This window comes from Canis lupus, chromosome 10 (genome assembly GCF_011100685.1).
Source record: "Canis lupus familiaris isolate Mischka breed German Shepherd chromosome 10, alternate assembly UU_Cfam_GSD_1.0, whole genome shotgun sequence".
NCBI lineage: Eukaryota > Metazoa > Chordata > Mammalia > Carnivora > Canidae > Canis > Canis lupus.
The window spans coordinates 40,601,877-40,616,578 of record NC_049231.1 but is presented as its reverse complement, the minus strand read 5'-3'; the positions used below and the strand labels follow the sequence as shown (position 1 = coordinate 40,616,578).

Below are 14,702 nucleotides of genomic sequence, written 5' to 3'. Positions count from 1 at the left end.
TACCAATATTGGAGCAACTGAAGTTTTTATTTCCCCCTCAGTGTTGCATTGGAGAAATTGTTCTCATCAGATACCAGAAACAGATAAGCCAACAGAGAACTTGAGTACAGAATATGTATATGCATTAACATGGTATCAGAAACAACATTCAAATATCTAGTTTGGTAAGTGGGTAAAATCTTTCTCTATTCATTGGTTTTCTAACCAATAGTTGGCTACAGCCACATCAACTCCCAGACTCACTTGCTGCCTCTTATTGACACAAATGCATAAGCCCATGGAAGCATGCTCAGCTGCAGACCCGTGGGATTCAGCCTTTTCTGGATTGTGCTGAATAGCCTGAAGTAAAAAACAAACAAGGTGCCTGGAGCAAAATTTCTTGATTAGCAGTACACAGTCCTTTAAAGTGATCACATGAACTTTTATCTGAAACATAGCTTGGAGCAGCTAAAGATGGGATCTGTTGCTATGAGAACTGCCAAACAGCTCTGGTAAATTCCATGTGTGATAGATAATAACCTTTGTATCATTTAATATTGGATTTCCTGTTTCTGATGGCAACAAATAATCCTTACCTTCCTTTGGTGAGCAGTTCCTTCATCCCAAAGCCCAAAACCATGTGTGAAGACATTTTAGCAAAGGATTTCCAGTAAAGCCTACAGACCACATAGATCTGACCTAATCAGTGATTGCCCTGGGCTATCTTCTGTGTGCTTTCTGCTTTCCACATTATCTCCTGGGGTTGTTGTTATCTAACGTTTGTAAATATTTCAAAAGTTGGAGCTGTGTGTAATCAATTGTAAATGCTATGGAGCTAGGGACCACATCAATGGTGCTGAAAAGGATGCATCATCATTAAAATTATAATCAATCCATTTTTATTTCTCCTAACATTTTTTCTTATATCATATCATGTTTTGATCCAATGTTTCAACATTATAAAAATGGCATCTTTAATCTTAGAGGAAAGTTTTTAAAAGAGTCAAAAAGAAATTGGGAGGAACTGATTCACTTTCCTTAATTTAGCACCACCATGGTTCACCAAATTCTCCAAGAGATCACATTGCCATAAGTGTGTGTAAGAGCATATCCATATACTGGCTCTACTGACCACCCTCATCTTTTGACACAAAAAGGTCTAAATTGGAAAAGCACCAACTAACTGTAGTTCACAATCCATCTTAGAGAAGGAATGATTCTTTGAAGTGTGAGAAAAATATTTATCATTTAAATAATTTTTTTAAAAACTCACATTCTTATATAGTGGACCTATTCAATTGTATAACAGAAAATACTTCTATTGTACTGTGCTGAGAATGTCTGTGTAATTTTGACCAGGTCCCTGAATATTCATTGTGAATTTAAAGAATTTAACAATTTCTTTCCTACAAATAGCTTCTATTTTATTTGAGAGCTATTTCTTTGGTTAATATGGTTACTTCTGCTTTTTCAAGGACTCTCCACACACACAAGACAGCATTTCTGAGCCAATTGTAGAATATGATGATGTTGAAAGAAATCAAAGATCTAAATAAATGGAAAAATATTCCATGTTCATGTATATGCAGATTCAATATTGTTAAGTTAATGTCAGTTCTTCCCAAGTTGATGTATAGATTCAACAGAATCCCAATCAAAATCTCAGCAAGTTACTGTGTGGAAATAAAAAAAACTGATTCTAAAGTATATATGGAAAGGCAAAAAGACTCAAAATTATAATATGATGATGATAGGAATAAGAAGGATTTGTGGGTAATATCCTTAAGCTTTGGGAAACCTTCAAACTCTTTATAGAATGTGATTCAGGCTAGGAGCTTCAGCTGCAGGGCCAGGAACCTGGTCATGATTCTATTTCATGGGTTAGGGCAACCACTTACCCAAGCTGCTAGATCTACCTCTACCTCTATCTACAGCTGACCCTTGAACAAGGCAGGAGTTAGGACCACTGAATCCCTGCACAGTCAAAAATCTGTGTATAACATTTGACTCTCCCAAAACTTAGCTATGAATGCCTACTGTTGATTAGAAGTCTTACCAATAACATAAACAGTTGGTTAATGAATATTTTGCATGCTTTGTGTATGATATACTGTATTCTTACAACAAAGTAAGCTTTATAAAAAAAGGAAGCTTTTTTTTTTTTTTAAAAAAAAAAAAAGGAAGCTTTATCCACAAAAGTGATTAAGAACATTATAAGAAGGGAAAATATGGTCATAGTACTCTAATGAGTTTACGGAAAATATCTCCATATAAGTGGACCCGCATGCAGTTCAAACCTGTGTTGTTCAAGGGTCAACTGTATATTATATCTGTGTCTATGTGTGTCTGTCTCTCTCTATGTATCTAAGATTCAGAAATCACCTGTAAGCTACAGGCTGGGAAACCTCCAGCGACAGGGGGAATACGCACACATAATTCTGTGGAAGATATCAGGGAATATGAAAATTGCTGGAAAGAACTGAATATGAAATATTAGGAACAGAGGAAACTTGGAATTGAATCTAGCATCATAATTGGTCTCACACTGCTTTTGCACAAATCCATTGCCATGGGAGATAACTACTTTTCCCCATTGGTGAAATTAGAAAATCAAGCAGAAACTATTTTATTTTAAGCATTCTTTCAAAACACAAAGAAACAAGCATTAGAAATTATGAGAAGTTTGGAAGTATATTTTTCTATGACTTTGAAATAAACTGCTGAAACCCATGCACTCCTAGCCTACAACAAAATTTATCCTCTCAGAGTGAATTGGTGGTATCTGCTAGGTCCTACTAGACTAGTGCCCATTAGAGCAATTAGCATTAATTAGCACATTTATTGTTGAGGTTGGATGCGATCCTGTGAATGGGATGGACAGAAAGGAAAATCTTATCTCCACTAGTGCTGATCCCTCCAGAAAAGAAGATTGGAATACTTGTCAGGAATCTGTAAGGCCAGTTCATTGCCAGTACCCTAATGGCAGTGGTTACAGAGTCTGTCTCCAGTGGTTCCTGCTGATGGCTCTGGTGAACATTATCTTTAACCAGAAATAGAAAATGAGATTCCAAAGAAATGATGGTGTCATTTACCTTCATGGTCAAAAGCCTCCCAGGGGGCTCTAGTGAACATTTTACATTTTAACACAATGGAGACCACTAAGGACTACGTATTCCTCATGAATGTGGTTCATTGAAATATATGTGGAGTTTCCCATGTAACACAAGATTGCAGAATGTCTTTGATTCTAATAGCCAATGGCAGTTCTCTTTCTTCTTCTATGCTTTTAATCAGGAAGATCTCTTTCTCATCCAACTGTGGGTTAAAGAAATAGACCCTAAATCAAAGTTCACCTGTACTTTAGATGATAGGGGACTTTTTTCCTATACAGAATTATTATGAAACCCATAATACGAATGTGAAAGATATTGCAAGTCAACTGAATAATGTAATATGAATGAAATTTAAGATCTTTCGTTGATTTATAAAGGCTATGATTCCATTCTTTCTCCAATTAATTTTAATGTTTATTTAATATTTGAATTCCCAAATTATATTAGTATTAATGAAGCCTTTCAAGTCATTTTAGTTAGTATTATCTTAGGATCATAAACATGGATAGGAAAAAATAAAGAATGGTCTAAAAATATAAAATGGTACAATTATTTAAAGTAAAATGTGGTGATATTTATTAAGATTAAAATGAAAAAAAAAAAGATTAAAATGACTACATTTTTGGGAATGTACTTAGGATAAACCAGCACCAGTTCTCAGAATATTAGAATATGTGGGTAATCTTAAAATTCCTTTTGCTAGCTCTAACAATTCTGTTATATATATAATACATGGATTATATATACAGTACACACACATGCATTATGAAATATATTGCAGAATTTTTGAACTAGCAAAAGAATTGAAATGAAATACCTAGCAGTAGTCTAACTACTGGTCGAAAATGAGTACCGTACTATTATTTACCATGTAATCACTCAAATAATGAATTATTGGTATATGTGTGAAAGCATTTGTGTTATAGTAAGTTAAAAAATTCTGTAGTATAAAAAAATCTGAGGGAAAGTACATGACTAAATGAAGGAAAGGTCATGTGGTTTCTACTTTATGCCCTTATGTCCTCTTTCTTTTCCCATCACAAGGAGGATAGATTTCATTTATAATTATAAAATAAAGTTTAAGTGAAAACACATAAAGAGAGTAGACTACCTTAAATTCATCTTTGAGCAAGTTGAGAAACAAACCAATAAACAAATAGTATACTTATAGAGTAGCAACAGCAGTAAGAAAATTAGAACTTTCAACAATATAACTTGGTATATTTTCCACATTGCCAAATTTATTATGTATGAGACATTCAAGAATGGAGGTGCTGCCTTGCAAATGTTAAAAAAAATGTATTTTTTTCTTTTCAAAATATTTAGTGTCTACAATTCATCAGTGAACCAAGTAAATCATGGCTTCTTCAAGTGCAAGGATCGAAACCAATTACCATTAGTGACCATCGGGTGCAGCCGGTCCTTTCTGTCCTGTTGCCTGAATCTCAATGATCTCCCAAGTGTGCCCATGCAATTTAACAGAAAGATCAATATACCACAGCAGTTAGCAGCAGCTCTCTTGAAGTGCTTCACAAAACATGCTACATTTCTCTACCGAATAAATGTCAAAACATTCCAACAGCTACAATTCTTAGGAGAAATCGTTCTTCTGAAACATTATTGACATACTTTAACCCACATTTCCCGCTGCTCGCAGGCTTCCTACTGGCCAGTCAATTCTGATTTGGCAAGAGCCACATCGACGTGTGTCCCCTGCTGACTTGCTCGGGTGGCATGGAAGATATCAGAATCTGGTAGATAGGTCTTTAGGTTCAAAGGTCAGTGGTCTAACGCTGACCCAAGGCCAAGGTGATGGCAACCTCTCTCCAGAGGCTTGGCTTCATCTCTAATATGCCCTTGAAATCAATCAATATCATCACAGAGCTTGCCTTTCTAAGCATAAAAGACTGCCTGATCTAAATGCTTCTAGGTTACTTCCTGCAAACTGAAAGCTTAAAAGCCATGTAGGAGGAAGATGGAACAGATTTTATTTCTCACTTCATGGGATTACTGTTTTTAAACCTTACAGTGATTGTGACTTTTCTTTGTGGATATAGAGATTTTCAAATATATGTAACAAATAGAAATATTTGTACATATTGTGTATATACATATATGTAAATACACACACACACACACACATAGATGGAGAAAGAGAGAAAAATAGATTTATTTTCCTTTCATTGGGTTAGTCTTTGTTGTTTCACATCAGAACTCACACTGTGACAGTGGTTTAATTGTCATGCAATGCTCTCAGATATGTTTAAGTTCTTAGTTGCTGCTGCAAGTTCAACCTGGAATGAACATTTCTTTTGATGTTTGTTTTGTCTTCACTTTGTGCCCCTATAATTAGTGTTTCCCCTTCATCTTTCGGCAATTTTTTTTATTTGAATATGTGAAAATCCTCCAGATTGTATTATGAGAAGCAATACTACATATATGTAAGCAGAAAACCATTAAGTTAGCTTAAGCTTTATTTTGATGTTTACAAAACAAGGAACCATTTTGTCAGATGGCTGCTCTTCTTCATTTCAGGTTCATGAATACATGGCTCTTAGGACCCAATCAACACTATCACCAATTGGATCGCTCTCAAGACATAAACTGCAGATGGGCAGCAATGAGAATCATTATTAAAAATAAGAAAAGGGATAGCAACTATTATTCTGCCGAGACAGATTCTCTTAAAGTTTTTGGAAACCAAATTTATTAGCTAACTGTAGTTCTCAATAGAGCAGGTTTGACTAATTGGGAAAGTTATATACAACAGGTGTGCTGAATCATTGGCTGCATTGGGCTTCTCCCACACCTCTGCCTGTGGTGTTTAATGTATCCACAGTTAATACAGATCTAGTCAAGACGAACTGATAAGAAAGAAAAGGTCTCTGCCCCAAAATAAAATGCTACCATTACTTCTAGGGTGAAAACTTAGTGGACTATGAACATTTATAGAAGCATGATTGTTAAGACAATCAACAAATGGCAATGGAGACCACTGGACTCTTAGCCTTGGTTTCTTTAATAAATATCAGCAATAGCAATCTCAGTGATAAATTTTCCTTGGACTCCACTTAAAGTTATCCAGTCTCTTCTAAGCAAACAGGAGCCTCTTATTATTACCCAGCATTAATTAATTGATAAGAGATTTATTAAACCAATATTTTCATAGTTGTTTGTTCGGATCCAACTCTCAAGACATTATCCAAACACATGGATCTAACATCAAAATGAAAGAATCACATGATGTTTCAAATACAACTTCCTCAGTAAGGTAGAAACTAGATATTTCAGAGAAAAAAAAAAATCAATGTCACTTTCTCTCTCCAAACACACACACACAAAATCAATAATGTTCTAAATAACCATCTCACATATGTATTTTAGATTATGAGAACCCATCACTGAGATAATATGCAAGAATTACCTAAAGCCACAGTGACACCACTGTGAGGTGAGATCAAACATACAATGCTATCCAGAATGAGACTTACCGTACCTCCTCACACATATACACAGATGAGTTTCCTTTTTTTTTTCTTCAGATGAGTTTCCTTAACTCAAATATGAGTCCTGATAGTTAGCCAAGAGTTAAATATTCTAATCTCATATAGCTTGAAAATTCCTTAAAATAAATTATCTCTAATGAAAGTTATTATTGACATCTGCTCAGTACATTACAGATGCTATTCTTTAACTAAAAAGAAATTAAATATAATCCCTTTATAAGAGGATTATTATAACTAATATAATAATGTGTATGTAGGGATCCCTGGGTGGCTCAGTGGTTTAGCACCCACCTTCAGCCCAGGGCGTGATCCCTGAGTCCCGGGATCGAGTCCTACGTCGGGTTTCCTGCATGGAGCCTGCTTCTCCTTCTGCCTGTGTCTCTGCCTCTCTCTCTCTCTCTCTCTGTGTCTTTCATGAATAAATAAATAAATAAAATCTTAAAAAAAATAATAATGTGTATGTATATTTTGCATTCCACAGTATTCCAAGTATTTTGAGGGAAAGATTGTTTTCTGCTCCATACTATGCAAAATATACCATAATTATATTTTATATCCTTTATGAATACTTACCAACTACCTCAGAAGTTGCCTTCAAAACTCTAAATAGCCACTTCTTAAATAGTCCTGTTACATTTCTTATATCAATTTGTTTTCATATAAATTTTCCGTATCAGGAATCTCTCAAAGGTTAAGAAATCATTTTATGTTTGCTTTCTCAACTTGGGGCTGTCTGAATCCAAGACCCATGTTTTTAAGCCACACAGGCTATTCTAACATTATCTTACCAAAAGTATCCCAAAGTGACAGGTTTATGGTCATTGGAGGGAAAATTCTTATCGAAAGGGAATTATGCCTTATTTATCAGGTTTGGAGATGACATCAAGTTGAGAGCAATTAATAATGCAACTAATGGCATAGTCGGCATCCAGAACTATTTGGTCAAATTAGAGAAGGCTTTTCATTTTTACTGACTCAGAATTACATAGTGGTTACAATAAATGGTTCACAGAAATTATAAGCAAATAAGGAAAACCCCACGATTGGAGGTCAGAGTAGGGGGGACAAAAACTTGGCCAGAAGGAATGGTATGAGGGAAGAGTAGGTAGATGTGTAGTTAAAGTTCAGGTTTCAGAATTCATTCTGCTATTTCTGCTGTGTGGTCCTGGAGACATCTCACAGCTTGCTCAAAATTCCCTTTCCCCATCTGAAAGATGAAGATGATAACAGCCACTTTCATTTTGAGGATTAACTGAGATAATGTATATTGTTGAAGAGATCCACCAGGCAAAACAAATAAAAAATAAATGCCCACATCAGAGGATATCATGCTGAAATATTAGAACACCAGAGATTTAAAGGAAAAAAAGCCTATAAGATTACAGAGAAGAGGAAAAATAAGGCCATATACCAAGTAACTAAGGGGAACAGCATTTGACTATTCAATAGCACAGATAGCAGCCAGATGTGATGCAGCTTCCCTTCAAATCCTGAGAGAAAAAAGACATTCACCTAGAGTCCTATGTCTTGTCAAATTATCAATAAAATATAGCAACACAATAATGTGTTCATGATAACTTAGCTCATTGGAATCCTTTTTTAGGACATTACTGGTGAGTTCAGTTTAATGCAGAAAAGAAAAACAGAGTATGGCAAACAGGAAGACAGCAAAAAGTAGCCTCAATATGGCAGCTGCATAGAAGCCCCACAACCTGGCTTAGTAAGACAAGGTCAAGAGAAGAAGGCTCCAGTAAAGTGCAGAGTATTGGCAGGATTACATGATGATTTTTAAGCAAGTAAAAAATATTTGTGGTAAAACCATAAGAGAGACATAATAAAACATAATAAGAAGTGTTATCAACTACAGAAGAAAAATGGATGAGGCAAAAAAATTCACTCATAACAGGAAACTTGATCCAAGTGTGAGAAACACTATCATCGGAATGTTACCATTAATAACTTCCTTTAGCAGAAATTATGATTATTAGGAATGGAAAAAAATAAGGATTTATTTCCACACAAAAGCTAAGGCAAGTGTGTGATTCAAGAAATACAAAACTGTAAGTTAGGGCAGCTAATGATAATTTCCTTGAGTTCAAATATTTGAAGGACTATTGCACTATAAAGAGGTCAGTCACTTTTTTTTTAATGATTCCAAGAGTCACCAAAAGGACAACAAAGTAAATCGTATGGGGAACATATTTCACCTTAGCATAAGAAAAGATTGTCTGACATGACATAACTTTTGGCAAAATGATTCCTCTGCCACAGGAATGGCCATATATCAGACAATTGATTGATGGAGATTAAAGACAGAAATCAAGAATCAAAAATAGTAAGGTTTGTTCTAAACGTATCTTGTCTTGGGCTCAGTGACCCTATGGGAACCATGTGAGCCATTATTATGATGAGAAGGTTATCCCATTTGGTCTACCCAACTTGGATACTCTAGGATACCATAAAACTCTCTCTGAAATCTCAATACTGAAAACTTTGATGAAGAAATTCTCCAGGATCCCCTTCACCCCACCTACAAGTAGTTGAAGCATTGAATGTATTTTATTATTCAGGGGATGGTACTGAATACTCTCCTTACTCCAAAGTGCTCTTCTGGGATGTAGAGATATAGATTTGAACAAGACCAAGAAGGTCCTTCTAATAAGGAGCTTCTATTCTTTGGCTCATCTAGATAGACATAAAATGGAGATGCAGATGTCCTCACCAAACCAAAGAAAGATCTGGAAATATTAAATATGCCAAATAAAGCTTGTTAAAAACACCAAATAAAGACTGGAAAGGCACAGCACAGCCTAATATATCATCCCGTGTTGAGCTGTATAGTTCACCCAGCCCAGTTTACTGAAGGTTTGATTCAAATGCTTAATGTGATTATTTTTTTGTAATTTAAAGTTTTTAGCTACCAAAGCACTGTAAAAACTGGAGACATCTTTGTAGCAGTTGATGTGATGTAGTGGTAGATGTTCAGGGTGGGAAAGAATTTTCAGAAGCTTAAGGAAATGTAGTTGTCATAAAACTGTAGAGAGATAAGGCAGAGGAAAATTAGTTTTATGGTGGTCAGTTGACTGTTTGATGGGTTAAAAAATAGAGTTCTGCTGTAATTGGGAGAGGATTTCACTCTCCCGTGTGCTTTAGGCCAGGCTACTCCAAATTAAGTCTAACCAATCCCTCTGTACATTGTTTTCTGTCTGACACCACCCAGGATGGCCTGTAAGTTCCTAAGGACAAGAGGTAGTTTTTCATTCATTTTACTTTTCAGAGCATCCAAACATTTGGATTACACCTAGAAGATGCTCGTTTTTATTTAGGACAATTGGAGGATATCTACATAATCCCTTTCCTTCCATATTGTGGTTTTTAGGATGATTTCAATGAGGTTTAGAAATTTTGGTCACTTTTAGAGTTACATAAGGACTAAAAAAGCTAGAAATATCATCAAACATGTTTAATTCATTTTACTGAATACCAGCACTACAGTATTAGAAAAAATAATTAATTCCTTCTAGAATTATCAGTAATGTCTCTATTTTAGTATGTTCTTTGCTAGCTACTGAGAATCAGAAGGAACTCACTATCCCTGCCCACATAGTTGCCATATGCTAAAGGCTTATGATAAGGAGTCTATACATCATATGCATATTATTACATGTAGTCACAGCAAATGACATGAGTGGAACAATTCATAAAAGCCTTGAATTCCTAGGCATTTGCATGCTATTAATTCTTTTAACTTTTTTTTGACAGAGATTATTTTTTGAAATTTCTTTTAAAAAAATTTCTTTGACATGTCAATAAAGATGGTGATTATTCCTCCATGAAGTGGAAAATAAAGTTGAGTTACATCAAATGCTCAGGAAGGTGGTATAGCAATTTTATCGGATTTCTGTAAGAAATAAATCAAAATGGTCATGTTCACATCAATTAATAATAAAAACATATGAAATAATATTTGGTCATATGTAAGAGAGATAATCAATTCACCTGCAGTCTGAATTACATCTACCATAAGTACTTTGAAATGTATTAACTGTAGGTTATCATGGTCACAAAGTTATAATTTTTTTTTTACTTGTGTTGGATTAGTTTCCCTTTTAATTAAATCAATAAGTTGTCCTTCTTACCTGAAAAATCAACCCAAATGTCAACATCCTAATAGAGTTGTAAAAAGGCTGAAGAAAACACTATAATCAGATGACCAAGGAAGCATATTATTATTGATAAATAGACACAAAAGGACCAAACGTCCTTCTTCTACCAGATAAGTTTTCAAAGTACCACATGCTTCTTCCAAAATAATCTCTTCACAGATAAAATATTTAAACATAAATGAAATGTAAGAAACTTTGATTTCCTATAATATGTTTTAAGTGAATCTAAACTTTATACCAATGAAAAGACAAAATGGTGGACACCCAGGTCTCCAAACTCTTAAGGAAATAAATAAAAGACTAACGCCAGGGCGAGGCTTAAGTTTATGCTGAAGAAGCAGCTTTCAATAGCATGAGAATATTTCTTAGCCATGGTTCCCCAAAAATATACCTGAGATAAAAGTTTGATGAAAAGATCTTTTCAGAGTTGTCCATGTGGGTAGACAAAGGGAGACCACTTGTCCATTGGTTGCTACCTCTGCCCCATTGGTTGAGGGTGCCCCATAGGCATGAACTGCTTTGTATATGAGCTCATCACACATGTGGAAGTACTGAGAGGGAGCTGTCAAAGTAACCAGGTGAAGGCAGAAAGAGATATGTGTACAGTTGAGAAGAAATACTGGTGGCACAAAATTATTGGGAGCCCTCAGATTTTATTCACTGTATCTGTAACTGGAATTAGAAAAGAGGCTACCAGAGTATCAGGTGAGCCTCAGAAGTATTGAAATTAGAGTCTGGAGGTTTCTCTTACTGATATCACCTCTCATAGACCCTCCATGGAAAACGAGAGGCCCTCACAAGATGGTCCTCAACAATGAAGATCTCGGTTACCATTTTTTAAAATGGAAAACCAACACTTAATATTTAAATAAATATCTCTATTCACAGTATTATGAGTATTATGCAAAATACCAACAAAAATTATAGGAAGCTATGAAATCGTGTAAATGACATGAGCAAGGAAGATTCAGGAAAACCTCTGAAAAAGAAGTATGTGAGCAGAGATCTGAATAGTGAAGATAAATGAACAAGAGATGGGAGTAAATATTTCCATGTACTATGTTATACGATGGCCTAGGGGCAAATAGCAAGGTTACATCAGGTACTGAAGGAAGAAGTCAGAAGGATGAGGTGAAGCATGTTCAGTCACTCACTCTGAAAGTTCCAGAATGGCACAATGAGGTACAGAGCACCATGTACACTGTGCTTCATTGGGAAGACCTTGTTTCTTCACTGTGCTTCCATGTTATTGGGTTAGCATGCAAGGGCTTTGTGAAACTTTTCCCTTATTTAATGTTCATCCTGAAATAAGGAATGTCCTTTGTTTTTGATGCTGGGCCACAAGACATTTTTGTTTTCTTTTCTGTTGAATGAGGCAAGGAGGGGAGAATATAGACCTCTAAGTAAGTGTAGTGACTCAATCTGGATCTAAAAGCATTTTTCTCACCATTTCTCCACACATTCCACCCTTTGCAGTAAGGACCCTGGGGCAAGGCATCCTGGGGCAAGATCTTGGCACCATATGTTGCTATGTGAACTTGGACAAGTCAGCTATCTTCTCTGTGCCACAATTCCTCCATCTTTAACATGGGAATACTAGAACTTACCTCACAGGGTTGTTTTAAGAATTAAACAAGCTAACGTATGTAAATCAGTAGTATAGTGCCAGTTTGTATATTGCCTACAGATATTATCAAGAATATATCATCCCTTAGTGTACTAGTGGATCAGATTATCTGAAGGAATGTCAGTGATTTTTATCTCAGATCCATTGAAGTGCTCAGGAAAAGACCAGGGCTTTCTCTGTGGTTGTTGAAGGATCCTTCAATGGGAGAATCAGGTGGGGACTGCAGTTCTTCCAGACCCAGGTAGAAGAGGAAAACAAATCTGTAAAAACAAAGAAAGAAACAAACAAACAAAAATGAGGGACATAGAACTAAGGATACAAGTCTTTATTTTTAAATGTGAAACAAGAATATAATAATAAATAGTTATTTTAAGGGTTTTTTTGCATCTGTTCTGCATTTTCTACCAAAGACATCTCTATTACATTATTTAATATTGCTTTAAGAGCCAAACAAAACACTATTTTGAGAAAAAAGCTTACTTTTGCCAAAAAAAAAAAAAAATGACAATGAGAAATAAAAGCGCTTCCTTCTCACCATGACTGAGAGCCAGTTTGTAGCAAAATATTGTACTAGATAGACATCAGGTACTTCCTTAGGTTGGGATTTCTGAAGAAACTACCTTTTCTAACCATTTAATCTAACTATACTTGTCTTTATATTATACTTGCATGTGTGTCTTTTAGGGCTTTGACACCACAAATATGGTTCCAGGAAAAGCAACTTTACCATAGGGGGACTCCTTGAGAAAGGAAGATTCTCCGGCCCCACCCTTGACAGCTAAAATTAGAACTTCCACTGGAATAAGATTCTCCAGTGGGTCATATCCTTAAAGTTTGAGAATTCTTACTATAGGTGTGCTACTCAGAAATTAGTTTTGTTTTGAAATGGGTGGGTATAAATAAGCAGTTAGTTATTTGAGTGATGCCAAAGTAAACCTAGGTAAACTTTCTCCACAAATTTCTCACAAATATGCTTTGAAGCTTATCTGTGTGTCAATTGTTTCTAACTGTATTGAACTGGAAGTGACTTCAGAGAGTCTCTGCAGTTTAAATTTCGCAGTCCTTTGTCCACCTTTGCTGTCCTAGAGTTGAGATGAAGCAGCAGTCTTCATACCACGTCCAATGGGAATATTAGGAATTGGGTCTGTAAAGAAAGAAAAGTCTGAAACACCCCCCCCCCCCCCACACACACACAAATGCAATTTTCATATTGGTGGGGCTATGAATACATTTTGACTTCCACCACAATTATAACTTTCATATATTTCTATTTCTCCTACCATGATTGTACAGCTCCAGGTAATATAAATAGTGACATAAAGATGTATTTACTTATTGTCAAGAGCAGAGATATAAAGAGAAGTCAAGATGATCTGTCTCTGGTTTTGTTTTCCAAATATCAGTCTACTCACCTCCTTTCCCTTGACATCATCTTTATACTATCAGATGTACAGAACTAAACATAATGGTATTCTCTTATGAAGTTATTTATAACCTCAAAGTAGATGCAAACTCCTCCCTGTTAGTGAACTCTGCCCTTTGTAATTCTGAAAAACAGATTTATAATGCAAACTACTATTATGTTTATTAATTTTTGGAGAATAAATAAAAGTGATAAGCAATGAGCTATTATTTTATCAGTGTTCTTGTCAGGATTACTTCACTAAGTGGGAAAAAAAAGAAGAAAGCAAGCAGTGGATACTATGCATAAAACCATACTCATCATTAATGCATTTTGAAATCAATAAATGTTAAAATGTAATGTTTTTTTCTGAAAAAATTATGAACTAACATTTTTATTTATTCTTGATTGGCACGTAAAATGAATTCTCCCTCAGATGCAAAGATTTCTTAAATATAAATAAAGAACACTGTGACAAGTTGAGAAAGAGACCAAAGAAAAAGTAAAATTTGATATTTCAGAACCTCTAACAACATTTTTTTTCCTGTGTTATGAGCAAAGGGTCCCAATATTTATTTTGCACTGTGCCCTGCAACGAATTAACAGACTCACCTACTTCGCACCTAGCTTCCATATGTTTTGAGGAGCAGACCGAGATGTCTAATTAGCCAACAGAATATTTCTTGCTTCAAAACACCCCTACTCCCACCCTGCTGCCCGACTTCAATTCATGCAACAGTTATTTGTGTTTTCCCATTTAGAATTTCAATTTGCTCATTTAGAAATAATAAAAATAAAATTAACCCTCCTGTGTAGAGAGGCAATTTAATAGAAATGAGAGATTAAGGAAGTCAAATGATTTTCTCTGCCTTTTAAGGGAAAAATAATGCTAGAATGTTGTTAGGAGGA

At 35.3% G+C, this 14,702-nt stretch overlaps 1 long non-coding RNA gene across 2 annotated transcripts in view; it reads right to left on the bottom strand.

Moving 5' to 3' along the window:
* Nucleotides 1–12,501: 12,501 nt before the first annotated feature.
* Nucleotides 12,502–14,702, bottom strand: part of LOC102156237 — a 33,148-nt gene continuing 30,947 nt past the window's right edge. For both annotated transcript variants that reach the window (XR_005365212.1, XR_005365211.1), the window contains 2 exons: nt 13,464–13,535; nt 12,502–12,651 (listed from right to left, as the gene is read on the bottom strand). This is a non-coding gene — a long non-coding RNA (uncharacterized LOC102156237). The remainder of the gene's footprint in view (nt 12,652–13,463; nt 13,536–14,702) is intronic.